Raw genomic sequence first — 14,876 nt, 5'->3', positions numbered from 1 at the left:
GGCCACCTTTCCGGCTTTCCAGACAAGACCATTTTTCTTCTCATTTTGTTACATCAGCAGACTTTATCCCAGAGACACCTGCCCACTTGGTGTTTCACATCTGGGCATCATTTTTTTTTTTTTAAGAGAAATACTGTTTTATTTATTTATTTATTTATTTATTTATTTATTTATTTATTTTTAGTTTTTGATGTAGTGTTCAATGATTCATTAGTTTGCATAACAACCAGTGCTCATCATATCCCGTGCCCTCCTTAATGCGCATCATGATCCCAGTTACCCCATCCCCCCACCCACCTCCCTTTCCACAACCCTCAGTTTGTTTCCCTGAGTCAGGAGTCTCTCATGGTTTGTCTCCCTCTCTGATTTCTTCCCATTCAGTTTTCCCTTCCTTCCCCTATGGTCCTCTGAACTATTGTATTCCACACATGAGTGAAACCATAGGATAATTGTCTTTCTCTGATTGACTTATTTCACTTAGCATAATACCCTCCAGTTCCATCCATGTTGATGCAAATGGTAGGTATTCATCTTTTCTGATCACATCTGAGCATCTTTAGACATTCTGATTACTCTGCATGCACTGTTTGCCACAGTCCTGCTCATCGGATGAAATTGACTCAACCCTCAAAAGCCAACTTACCTGTGACCCCTGCGGAGGCTTTCCTGGAGCCTGCTCCACCCACAGCCCAGAGGTGGGCGCTTGGCTTCCCTGCAGACGACCTCTCCTTAGCACTTCCACACTACACTGATCTCATTCTGTCTCTCCGTCCTACTGGCTTGTGGGCTTTCTGAGAAAAAGACTCTGTCTTCTTCATCTCTACAGTCCTCAGACCCTAGAACAGTGTCTGCCACAAAGTAGATATTTAATAAAATGTAAAGATAAACTAATGCAGTCTCAAAACTAGTGAGGAAATAAGAAACAATTCTGCTGTAATATGACAAGTGACTGGAATAAAGTAAAAATGCTCTCGTTTTCCTGAAGCCCCTCAGTTCTCCATTACTTTTCACACTCAGCACGCTTTTGACTTAGTCACCATTGACTGGTCTAACTTTCCTACTTTACAGATGAGGAGCCCAAACCCAAGGAGAGGACACAGGTGGCCCTGCATGATAGTGACAGACTCTGGGGCAGAAATAAATATTATTGCTCTGTAATAACTAAATGTGGAAGGGTCAGGGAGTCCATAATATGTATATTTGTGAGCTCACTCACAGGTGAGTGGAAATAAAGCCATGAGATTATTGTAGTGGGTTAAATGGTGGCCCCCAAAATGTATGTCTAAGTCTTAACCCTCAGTACCAGCAAATGTGACTTTATTTGAAAAAAGAATCTTTGCAGTTGTAATTCTTGAGATACCATCGTAATGATATTATCTGGGTGGGCCTTTAATCCAATGACAAGTGTCCTTATAAAAGACACAGAGAGGAGAATGCCACGGGGGGATGGAGGCAGAGATTGGATGTCTGGAGCCATCAGAAGCTGAAGAGGCAAGGGAGATTCTCCCCTAGAGCTCTGGAGAGAGCACAGCCCTGCGGACACCTTGATTTGGGGCTCTTAGCCTCTGAACTTGAACTGTTGTTTCAAGGTTGTTACAGCTCCCCTGGGAAACTAATACAAGTATCATTTGCAGAATAAATATATTTCTCTGCCCCCTGCCCACCCCGGGCATATTTCTTTCCAGTTATGCTTTCTATGATAGTCTTTGAGAAAAGTTTTAGTCTTTCTTATTTAAAAAAATGAAAGTCCTTTCTTTTTCCTTCTTTTTTCCCCTTTTCCCTCCAATTATGGTGAGGAAGTCTTTTTAGCCCTCAATCCCTTAAAACAGCCTCAGTTATATAAAAAAAAAAAAAACAACAAAAAAAAAACCTTAGATTTTTTTTCCCCATTGAAGTTGAAGCTATCCCCATTCATATGCGTTTTCCCCTGCGGCACACGTTCATGGAAACAACAACAAAATTTTGAGCTTCCTCTCACTTTTGGGCCTCTGAGAGACTTCTGATACCTGGGGTAAAACTGCTCCTTTTTCTCCACTCAAGTCATGATCCTTGTCTTACGGACTTCACCGAGGGACAGTGAGGGTCAGATGAGAGAAAGAATTTGTGGTAGTTCTGTAAACTGTGAGGTGCTAGGTGGAGGTGATTTCATTAATGTTATAGCTGTTGATAATATGTACAAAATACAAAATATATGAAATCTGGAAGTATTTAATACAAGGCATCCTCTGACTCATGCTTAGGCTGATTTTACACTATACTTTGCTGCCATCTTGTGTTCTTTCCAATAATTGTCATTGTTCTTGGTTTTTATGGTCCATGATTTTAGCTATGATTTTTCTAATTATAAAGTTTCAGAGATTTTTTTTTTAAACAGTGATTTTACCTTCCTTCTTACAAGGAAGATGGAGAATACAATTTTGAAATATTTAGTGTCTTTTTATGTTCTTATGTGACAGATGTTAGGAGACAAGGCTTGGACATATCATTTGAAAAATTATGGCAAATAAATCTAGAGATGAAAAGACTCAGGCTGGTCAGAGAGACAATGGACAGTGTTGTGGACTTTAGAGAGATGGAAGTACTTATCCTGCCCAGGAGGAGTCCACCAGGTACTGTTGTTGGAATGCCAACATTTGTTGCACATAAAGTAAGAGTTCCTATATTCCTGGCTTCCCCACCATGTCCTGCTAGCTCCTTTTCTCCAGTATCTCTTTCATTTCTTTGGTAGTCTCCAGCCTCATGGCTCTTGTGTATTTCTGGTCCTTGTTAATTCTTGTCCGGACCATTTCAATACCCAGTCTCCCTATCTCCATCATCTCCCCTCTTGTTTTCAGCTTGCACACTGCTCTAGATTAACCTTCCTGCAGCACTCTAGAAACAGTACAGAATGGTATAGAGTAAGATCTGGAGCCAGACTGCTGGCCTTTGAAGTCCCAGCTCCATCAGCTCGGTTCATAGCTGGATACCCTGGGGCAGGTTACTTAAGCACACGGCATTTCAGTTTCCTCATCTGTGTCGTGACCGTGCTCCTGGTTCCTCTGTCATGTGTTTATGAGAAAGGTTAAATGAGCTAATCCACATCAAAGTGCCTGGCATTTAGTTAATGTCTAATTAATATTTGCTATTATTAGCCCTTCCTTGAATACAAGACTGTCTTTGATTTGTGTTTGTGTCTTTGAATCCACATATCACTTTTACATTGTAGTCATTTGAGAATATTTTTGGTTATACAGGCGAAGGAGCACTAAGCTTTTGATGGTACATTCAGTTCACTTCTGGTAACTCACATTATATTATTGGAAAATGCCTAAAGCCACACTGCCGTTTTCAAAAAATATACAGAAAAATTTAAAACTTGCTGTATTTATAGTTAATAAACAGCGATTCACATTTATTGAGCATCCACTATGTGATAAGCTATGTTCAAAATGCTTTATATGGAAAACCTTAATACAAAACCTTTGAGATCGGTACTGTTGTCCGCATTCCCATTTTATATAGAGGAAATAAAGGTGTGGGGAAGTTCCACAGCAGGTAAGAAGAGGAAACTAGGTTAGAAGCAATGCATTTTGTCTCAAGAGTTCACATTCTTAAGTGATCTCTGTGCCATAAATACATCCTTCTTTAATGCCTGGTTTCAATTCTGGGGTGTTGTTTCTGAACATCAAAACACAGAAAATATTAAAAAAAAAAATTCCAGGGCACCTGGGTGGCTCAGTCAGTTAAGCTTCTGCCTTTGGCTCAGGTCATGATCCCAGGGTCCTGGGATGGAGCCCTGAGTAGGACTCCCTGCTCAGGCGGAAGTCTGCTTCTCCTTCTCCCTCTGCTCCTCGCCCCCTGCTCGTGCTCTCTTCTTCTCTCACTCTCAAATAAATAAATAAAATCTTTAAAAAAAATTCCAAACCCAGTGGCATGCAGAGCGCCAAGCTCAGCACGGTATTCATGCTGCACCAGGCCTCGACTTGCAATGGTCTATTCTGTGGACAGTGCTCTCTGGGATAATGATCTATGGTCACTGGCTTCTGTTGTACTTGGATTGTTTTAATTGTGGAGATGGTCTGGAGGCCACAAGGGCCAAGGAATTCTGTTTGTTGCAGTAAGTAAAACAATGATTGCATTCCAATAGCATCTTGTCTCACGTACCACAAACCACCTCCTGCTCCAACTACTGTCAGAAAGGTTTCCCCAGAATTTTGGGACCCTGAAGCACAAAGCAGACTTGTGCTGGAAAAAAAAAAAAATTCCCTGAGGAAAGAGGGGCAGCCTGAGTTTCCTGGTGTTCCAAAAAGACTGAACAAGGGCTAGTTTTCAGACTTGGTCCCATGGTCCTGATTTTTTTTTTTTTACCCACAGGTACCAATTTTTATGGTATACCCAATTATCCATCCTATAAATAATTATTAAACGTCTTCTAAATTCAAGGAACATTAAGCTGTCATAGAGATTGTGTCTTCCCCAAGCATTCCTTAAAGGAAATCCTAACACCTTACTGCACATAATAGTCCTCTCATTTATTCATGCATTTGGAGTTTATTCAAAGCTATGTATGATCAACGACTATACAGAAGATGGTGCCACATGTCACCGGGAATATTAAATATTAAATATGTTAAATATATCGTATTGTATTGTATTTCTTTCTTTAGAGAGGGAGAGAGCACACACAAGTGGGGGAGAGGGGCAGAGGGAAAGGGAGAGAGAGAATCCTAAGCAGGCTTCATTCCCAGCATGGAGCCTGACACAGGGCTTAATCCCAAGACCCTGAGATCATGACCTGAGCCAAAATCAAGAGTTGGACACTTAACCAACTGGACCCCCCCCTTTTTTTTTTTTTTACCCATTCTTTCTACTTGTTGGTCACTATTTCATTCCTTTACTTTACCCAAGTATCACTGACATGAGACTAAGAATGCAGCCAAATTTTGTTGAGGATTTGGGGGGAATGGGAGAGGCTTATATTCACAAGTTACTTTCACCAACTTACCACAAGGAATTTCTCATTGGCCTCTTTTCTCTTCAGGATTTAGTTAAACACTACATAATGTTGGGACTCTGCTGTAGTCTGAATATTCGTGTTCCTCCCCACTCCCACCCCCCCATTCATGTTGAAAACCTAGTGTCCAAGGTAGTGCTAATAGGAAATGGGGACTTTGGGAGGTGATTATGTCCTGAGGATGGAGCCCTCGTGAATGGGATTCATGCTCTTACAAAAGAGACCCTACAGAACTCCCTTACCCCTTCCACCCTGTGAGGACACAGTGAGAAAGCACCAGCTGTGAACAAGGAAGGGAGTCTTCCCCAGAACTCAGCCATGGTGGCGCCTGATCTTGGACTTCCTAATCTTCAGAGAACTCTGAGAAATAATTTCCTGTTTTCTATAAGCTACCCAGTCTGTGGTATTTTGTTTATAGCAGTCTGGGCTAAGACAGACACTATTCTTTCTTTTCATGTCTCTTCACTCCTTTAGGACCCTATCCTCAGTTGCCTTTGGAAGTATAATCCTAATAAAAACAAAAGTTGTCTTCTTAAGAAAGCTTTTCTTCTTATTACACTAACATTTTTCCCTGCCATATACAGAAAATTTGAACTTTGAAAAATGCAGGCACACTAAATGGTAATCATCTATTAATAATAATAACCAAACACACGTACCTTGTTATACATGGTTCTTAGGCTTGAGATGAATTAATTCATTTAATCCTTGAAACAACTCTATGATATACATACTCTTATCATCCTTATTTTTTCAGATAAGAAAACTGAGGCATAGAAAGGTTAGAATTCCAAACCATGTGGGCTGGCTCCAAAGTCCATGCTTCAACTGTTAAGGTATTCTACCTATCACTAAATTTATCTATTGATAATAGCAGAGTTAAATATTGAACAATTATGTAGTTTTTCTATTTGGATGTTATTGTATTCACACATTTGAACTTGCCAAGTCCTATTCAAGATGCCATCCTTGAACATCATCATTCTTCCTATTTGGTTTTTATCTTGATTTTTCCTCTTTAGAAAGTAGTAAAAATTGGAAATAATCTGGCACTTCATAGTCTCTAAAATTGAACCACTGACTGTAGCTGGAAGCAAGCTGGGGGGAAGATGGGATTGCATGAACAAAGTCATAATTGTGTGATCAAGTGCTGAACGTGTGGGTTGTTGAGCTTGGGGGCAGTGTGTAAAGAGACCCCACAGAACTCCCTCACCCCTCTGGTGAAGCTTCAGATTCTAGAATCATATAATCTTGAGATGGGAGTGACCTTAAAGTTTGGGTTATTTCATCCGTCATCAGATAATTGAATAATGTCTATGTCATCATTTTCAGCTTATGCCACCTCTTGACATATTCCACGAATCTGGGAAAGATCTAACTTTGTTATTTTGAACTGAAATCTTTTTACTTTCAACGTCAACCACAGGTCCCAATTCTAAAATTCCTGGGATCACATCAACAAGTCCAACCCAGGTACACACAGCATGCAAAGGCCACTGATGTGTCTGGCATGGATCTTCAGTTCCCAAGCTCCTTGGAGTGTTTCTGTGACAGGACTTTGAGTGTCCTCATCACCCTGGTCCTTTAGCGTGAAGTTCCTCCTGTGGAGAACACTGTATCCATGAGTTTGTCAGCTAAATAGCATGGGTTTCAGTGTGGGAGCTCTGTGTGAGTGTTTGATGGAGACTGTTTAAAACAAGAATCAAGTGAACAAAAGAGACAGTTGTTTGCAAGAAAAGGTTAGTGGCTAGTAAGCCTCTTGCAGGTAGTGTCAATATCACCCAAAATATATCTTATTTCCCCAAATTTGTATACTATTTGACATAATGAATGGTACACCCATTTGCTGATGGCAATATGTTTTATTGAAAGTAATATATAGGGTGCCTGGGTGGCTCAGATGGTTAAGCATCTGCCTTCGGCTCAGGTCATGATCTCAGGGTCCTGGGATCGAGTCCCGCATCGGGCTCCCTGCTCCTTGGGAGCCTGCTCCTCCCTCTGCCTCTCTCTCTCTCATGAATAAATAAATAAAATCTTTAAAAAAAAAAAAAAGAAAGTTTAAAAAAAAAAGAAAGTAATATATAATTTTTTTATTATGTTATATTAATCACCATACATCATTAGTTTTTGATGTAGTGTTCCATGATTCATTGTTTGAAAGCCAATTATTTATCCCATGGTGACAAGATGTAAATTTTGTTTGTTTGTTACTAAGAGCTTATGTAAATTTTGTTTGTTTATTAGTAAGAGCCACGTCCAGTACAATTCTAGTTCATCATTTTGGTAGACTTTCATGAAGTAAAAATGCATACATTCTTTGTTTCTTATTGTTTAATTAAGATAAAATTTCAAATGGGTGAAACAAAAATATTAAATACATACATTAATATAATGAAGAATAATCTTTTTTTTTTAGGAGGGGGAGAGGCAAAGGGAGAGGGGAAGAAAAAGTCCCAAACAGGCTCCATGCTCAGTGTGGAACCTGACATGGGACTTGATCTCATGACCCTGAGATCTTGACCCACAACAAGATCAAGGGTCGGTCGCCTGACTGACTAAGCCACCCAGCCGCCCTATAATGAATAAAAATCTTACATAATTCACTGACATTTGACAAATGGAACTCATGTAACCAGCATATCAATCAAGACATATAACATTTCCATCACTCAAGAAAACTTTTTCATACACCCCTTCCAGTCAGTTACCCCCACTCCTCCATATACAACCAATCTTCCAATTTTTTTTTTATCATAGATTAGTTTGGCCTGATCTTGAATTTCATGTAAATGGAATCATACATATATATGATTTTGTATCTGACTTCTTTTGTTCAACATAGTATTTTTTTTAAAGACTATATTTTCGGGTGCCTGGGTGGCTCAGTTGGTTAAGTGACTGCCTTCGGCTCAGGTCATGATCCCGGACTCCCGGGATCGAGTCCCACATCGGGCTCCCTGCTCGGCGGGGAGCCTGCTTCTCCCTCTAACCCTACCCCCTCTTGCGCTCTCTCTCTCACTCTCTCTCTCTCTCAAATAAATAAATAAAATCTTTAAAAAAAAAAGACTATATTTTCAAGCAATCTCTACACCCAACATGGGGCTCAAACCCGCAACCCTGAGATCAACAGTCACATGCTCTATCTACTGAGCCAGCCAGGTGCCTGCCCCTACATAATATTTTTGAGATCCATCCATGTTATTGGGTATCAGTAGTTTATTCTTTTTTAATTTTGGGGTACTCTTCTATGCATATCCCACAATTTATTTATCCATTTTTATTTTGTAAGACATTTCAATTATTTCCAGTTTTTGATTATTTGGAGTGGAGCTGATAGAAACACTCATGTACAAATACTTCTGTGCTATGTTTTCACTTGTGTAAAACCTAGGAGTGGAAAGTGTCAGGTCATAGTGCAAGTGTATGCTTAACTTCATAACAAACTGCTGAATGCTTTCTAAATAATTGAATGCTATTGTGAGTGATTTTCAGAAGTATTATTTTCCAATCATTTGTAGCATACTACACTCCCAATGTATGAGAGTTCCAGTTGGTCCACATCCTCACCAAACTCCAATATATAGTGTTTTCAGCCTTTTAAAAATGGAGTAGCATCTCATCATTATTTTAATTTGCATTTCTCTCCTGACTAATGATGTTGAAAACCTTTTCATGTGCTTATTGACCATATGTATAATTTTGTTTTTGAAGTGACTATTCAAATATTTTGCATATTTTAAAATTTGGATTGTTTTTCTATTATTGATTTGATTTGTAGAACCAAATTTGTAGAACTAGAAACCATGGATCTTTCAGTCTCTATAGATTTGTCTATTCTGAGCATGTCATATTAAAGGAATCATAAATATCTGGGTTTTTTTTGTTTTTTTTTTTATGAACAGCTTCTTTCATTTAGCATAACATTTCAAGGTTTGCTCATGTTGGAGCATGGATCAATACCTCATTCCTTTTTGTGGCTGAATATTCCCTTGTATGAAAATACTACATTTTGTTTATCCTTTTTTTTTTTTTTTTTTACATTTTACTATGTTTGATTTGCTGGAATTTTATTAATGATTTTTTTTGCACCTATGTTTATGAGGATATTGATTTGCACTTTCTTTTCAGTAATAGTTTTGTCAGTTTGGGGGAAGTTTTTTTTTTTTTTTTCCACTCCTCTAACTTACAAAAGATGTGATCCAAAATAGTATTGTTCCTTCCTACATGGTACTCTTCCTTCCTAATAGAGTTTGATAGAGTTTATCAGTGAAACCAGCTGGGCTTGTGGGAAGGTTTCTCTGTTGACCATTTTTATTTACAAATTAAAATTCTTCATCAGACATAGGATAAGACACATTTTCTTCTTTTGTCAATTTTGAATTCATGCTATTAAAAAAATTCAGCTATTTTACCTAATTTGAATATATTGGCATGAGACTGTTCTTAATATTCTGTTTATACTCATGTTGTATGCCTATAGGATTTATAGTAATATACCATATTTTATTCCTCGTATTTGTAAATAGTGTTTCATCACCTTTTATCTACTTAACTGTAGTAGGGTTTAACAATTTTATTACTTTTATACAAAAAAATTGGCTTTGTTAATTTTCTATATTGTTTATTCTATATTTCATTGATTTCTGCTCCTTAATATTTTCTTTCTTTGATTTATTTGGGTTTAATTTGCTCTACATTTTTATGTCCTTTTAAGGTGAAACTTTAGATTATTGATTTAAAAATGATCTTTTCTAATATGCAAATTTAAAGCTTATATTATTTATTCCTAAAAGCTGTTTAAGCTGGATCACACAAATGTATAGTGTTTTGTTTTCATTAACACATATTCTCAAATATTTTCTACTTCCCCTTGTGATTCCCTTGTTTACTTGTGTTATTTATAAGTGTGCTATTAAGTTTCAAAATATTGAAAACTTGTTTCATCTTACTGTTAGTGGATTCTAACTTAATACCATTGTGGTATTACATACACTGTAAGATTTAAATTTTTTTGAAGATTTTATTTATTTATTTGAGACAGAGAGAGAGCTGGCATGGGAGCACGAGTGGGGGAAGGACAGAGGGAGAAGCAGGCTCCCCGCTGAGCAGGGAGCCAGACATGGGGCTGCTCCGGAGACCCTGAGATCATGCTCCTGAGCTGAAGACAGGTGCTTAACCCACTGAGCCACTCAGGCACCCCTAAATTTTTTTATTATTGAGATTTATTTTATGGCCAATCACAAATTTATCTTGAATATTGTAAGAATTTAAAAAAGATGTTTATTCTGCAATTCTCGTAGTAGGGTATTATAAACATCAGTTATGTCAAAATGATTGAGTTAGTGCCCAAATCTTGTCTTTTCTTACTGACTTTTTAAATAATTAATAATTTATTAATTAATAAATTATTAAATAATTAATAAATTTATTGTTTAGAGCAGTTTTAGGTTCACAGCAAAATTAAGAGGAAGGTACACAGGTACTGCAAGGATTCTCCTCCCCTACACATGCACAGCCTCCCCCATTGTCAACATCCCCCACCACAGTAGCACATTGGTTATAACTGACCAACCTACACTGACACATCAATATCACCCAAGCTCCAAAGTTTATATTAGTGTCCACTTTTGATGTTGCACATTCTATTGGTTTGGACAAGTATATGACGTATTTATCATTATAGTATGAAAAAGAGAATTTTCACTGACTAAAAAATCCTCTGTGCTCTACTTATCTTTTCTTCCCCCTAAGTCCTGGCAACCATCTTTTTACTCTCTCCATAGTTCTGCCTTTTCTAGAATGTCATCTAGTTGAAATTATAAAGTATGTGTAGCCTTTTCAGATTGGCTTCTTTCACTCCATAGTATGTATTTAAGTTTTTTCTCCATGCCTTTTCATGACTTGGTAGCTCATTTCTTTTTAACAGGGAATTTATCCATTCACCTACTGAAAGACATCTTGGTTGCTTTTAAGTTTTGGCAGTTATGAATAAAGCTATTATAGGAGCACCCGGGTAGCTCAGTCGGTTAAGCATACCACTCTTGATTTCAGCTCAGGTCATGATTTCAGGGTTGTGGGATGGAGCCCCCAGTCAGGCTCCACACTCAGCAGAGAGTCTGCTTCTCTTCTTCTCCCTCTCCCCTTATCCCTCCCCCTGCTCACGCACTTTCTCTCTCTCTAAAATAAATAAATAAATCTTAAAAAATAAAAAAGCTACTATAGGGGCCCCTGGGTGGCTTAGTCAGTTAAGCATCTGACCTCAGCTCAGGTCATGATCTCAGAGTCCTGGGATCCAGCCCCAAGTCACACTCCCTGCTGAGTGGGGGAATTTGCTTCTCCTTCTCCCTCTGCCCTTTCCCTGGCTTGTGCTCTTTCTCTCTCTCTCAAATAAATAAATACAATCTTAAAAAGAACTATAAACATCTCACTCATGGCTGGTGAGAATATAAAATAGCACAGCCACTTCGGAAGACAGTTTGTCAGTTTCTTACAGAACTAAACATACTACACAATCATGCTCCTTGATATTTATCCAAATGAATTGAAAATTTATGTCTACACAAAAATCTGCACATAGATGCTTACCATTTCTTGTAGTGCACTTTCTGTTGGTGACAAATTCTCTTAGCTTGCATTTATTAAAAAAATTCTTTATTTCATCCTTGTTTTTTAAATATTATTTCTATGAGATAAAATTCTGGGATGCTATTATTTATTTATTTTAAAGATTTTATTTATTTTAGTGAGAGAGAGAGAGCACGCATATGTGCGCACACATGCACGCAAGAGCAGGGAGGAATTGAGGGGGAGGGAGGGGGAGAAAGAATCCGAAGCAGACTCCATGCTGAGCACAGAAACCTACACAGGGCTTGATCCCTCCACCATGAGACCACAACCTGAGCAGAAACTAAGAGTTGGATGTGCAAACAACCGAGCCACCCAGGCACCCCTGGAATGACTGTTTTTTGTTTTTGTTTTCTTTTAATTTCAGCACTTTAAAGCTATTGTTCCATGATTTTCTGGGATTTATTTATTTATTTTTGGTGAGAAATCAGTCATCTTACTGTTTTCCTGCATTATTTATTTATTTATTTATTTATTTATTTATTTATTTATTTAATGGCTGCTTTCAGATTTTCTTTTTATCATTGCCTTCTACAGTTTGATTATAGTGTACCTAGTTGAAGTTTTTTTTTCTTTTTTCTATTTATATGGCTTAGGGTTGACTATGAAGGTAATATATAGGATGATTTTTAAGATTTTATTTATTTTTTTATTTTAGGGAGAGAGAGTGAGAAAGAGCATGAGAGGGGAGAGAATCAGAGGGTGAAGCAGACTCCCCGCTGAGCAGGGAGCCTGATGCGGGACTCCATCCTGGGACTCCAGGATCATGACCTGAGCTGAAGGCAGTTGCTTAACCAACTGAGCTACCCAGGCGCCCTATAGAGGATGATTTTTAAAAACAACTTTGGAATTTTTCAGTTTCTCTCTCTCTCTCTCTGTCACACATACATATACACACACCTCCTTTCTTTCAGGGATTTAAATTACATTAAATTAGATTGCCTGAAGTACTCAGTTCTTCTTTTGTTCTTTTCTCCCCGCCTCTGTCTTTGAATTGGTTGATTTCTATTCATGTCTTCAAGGATATTGACCCTTTCTTTTGCAGTGTCCAATCTCCTATACAGACTATGCAGTGAATTTGTTCAGGTACAGCATTTTTCCATTCTAGAACTCTCATTTAGTTCTTTCTTACAGATTTCACTTCTCTGTTGAGATTTCCCACCTCAGTATTGTGTATACATTATGTTTATATTTTTCTTTAAATTCACAATCATATGTATAATAGCTGTTTTAAAGTCCTTGTCTCCTAATTTCAACATCTGTGTCATCTTGGGATCTATTTATATTAACTCCTTTTACCTTTGACTGCATTTTTCCTACTTCTTTGCATGTCTAGTAATACTTGATTTTATGCTAGGTATTTTGGATGATAATTGTAGGGAACTTAGAGTATGTTATTTTTCTTTGAATAGTGTTTAGTTTTGTTCTGGCAAGTGGTTAAAATATTGGTGGTTTCTCTAGATTTTGTTAAACTTGATCTTAGGTTTTATTTCCATTTTATCTTTAGTCTTTGGCATTACTCTTACTGTAGGATGTGATCTTTACTCCTAGGCATGATCTTTTTAGCATCTCAATCCAATGTCTGAATTGCTCAGCAAGGCTTTTCACTCTGGATGGGTTAGAATTCAGACGTCTCTGAGCATTGGCTAATTAATGTCTTGTACCTCTATTCAGATGAACATAAGACTTAGCATTGCTGTGGCTGCTCTTTAGAGGGTCTCACAGAGTCTTTATGAGTAGTATACTTTGGCCAAGGACCCGAGGGCAACCTCTGTAAAGATTTCTCACTGCCCCTACTCTGTGCAGCTACCTCTACCCAGTACTCTGTCCCACGAACTCCAGCCACCTCAGCAGCCTCCAAACTCCAATTTATGTTTCCTTACCTCAGTAAGATTGGCATTCTCCATTTGGGCTCTGGTTTCCATGCTGCCCCTGGAAAATTGCCACAGGTGGAAAGCTGGAATTAATGTGGAACTCACTTCATATTTTCTCTTTCTCTCAGGAATCACAGTTCTGTGCTGTCTGTGATTCAATACCTAGAAATAGTTTCCTAAGAGGTTTTGTCCAGTTTTATTATTTATGTTAAGAAGGTAAGTCTGATACTAGTTACTCTGCCATGACTAGAAGCAGAAGTTCTAGAACTTTATCCATTTTTTTTTTTTAATTTAATATGGCACACACAATCCATTCTTGGCCGCTAGGGATTCCGTTCTAGGTGGCTTTCTAAATCTCACAGTTACATGCATTTCAGGAAGAGGAAGCTAAGTCAGTAGAGTTAAAAAAAAAAAAAAAAGCAAGCTTTTGTTTTTAGAGAAAAAAGAAGATGTTTATGTTATTTAAAATACTTGAAATATTTTAATGTACTTTTTTCATTTCATTTTGTCAAATCCATTACAAAAGCCTCATTGATTTCTATTTTTTTCTTGAACTGACTCTGAACTTTTAAGCTACGTATCATAAATCCTCCATTGTGTAGCTCCACCCTACCTTTCTGCTCTTACCTCCTACACTGTCTAACCTGATGCTCTAGTTGTGTTGAACTATTTGTTCTTTCAAACACAAACCCTAGCGAACATGACATACTACATTCCTTATGATTCATTTTCTTATATATTTTCAAATGTTACTTTACCCTCCTTTTAATTTGATCCCATATATGGTACTTCACATATTCTACTGAGAATAGTCATTATTTTATCACAAAAAGAAAGTGTCTTCAACAGTCTCCTTTTTGATTTTGAGCTCCTTTTATACTTAGCATAATGCCAGGAACTTGGGCATCATTTCTTCTTCCATTCTTGTACTTCTCATATTTAATCAGTTACCAAGTTCTCTCAGTCACAAGTCCTAAGCATCTGAATCTACTGTCTTATCTTTATCTCCACTGAATTTGCCATAGTTCAGGCCTGACAGTTTCTTGTCAGAACAACCTGGTCTTTTCCATCTCTGTACTGGTACCAGAATAATCCCTTTGAGAAACAAACTGAGGGTTCTAGAGGGGAGGGGGGGAATGGTTTAGCCTGGTGATGGGTATTAAAGAGGGCACATTCTGCATGGAGCACTGGGTGTTATACACAAACAATGAATCATGGAACACTACATCAAAAGCTAATGATGTAATGTATGGTGATGAACATAACATAATTTAAAAAAAAGAAAGAAACACATTTAATTATAACAAGTTCCGAATGAAAATCTTTCAGTGGCTTTGACACGATTAAAAAGTCAAGGTTTCTTAGTCTGTCCAACTCTTAGTTAT

General features: G+C 37.8%; 1 protein-coding gene across 1 annotated transcript in view; it reads left to right on the top strand.

Moving 5' to 3' along the window:
* Positions 1-14,876, top strand: part of FGF12 (fibroblast growth factor 12) — a 528,919-nt gene that overhangs the window by 142,158 nt on the left and 371,885 nt on the right. The window lies entirely within an intron of this gene.

Source organism: Leptonychotes weddellii, chromosome 1, assembly GCF_054177405.1.
Source record: "Leptonychotes weddellii isolate Sample4059 chromosome 1, ASM5417740v2, whole genome shotgun sequence".
In the NCBI taxonomy this organism is placed as follows: Eukaryota; Metazoa; Chordata; class Mammalia; order Carnivora; family Phocidae; genus Leptonychotes; species Leptonychotes weddellii.
This window is presented reverse-complemented; position numbering and strand designations above follow the sequence as displayed.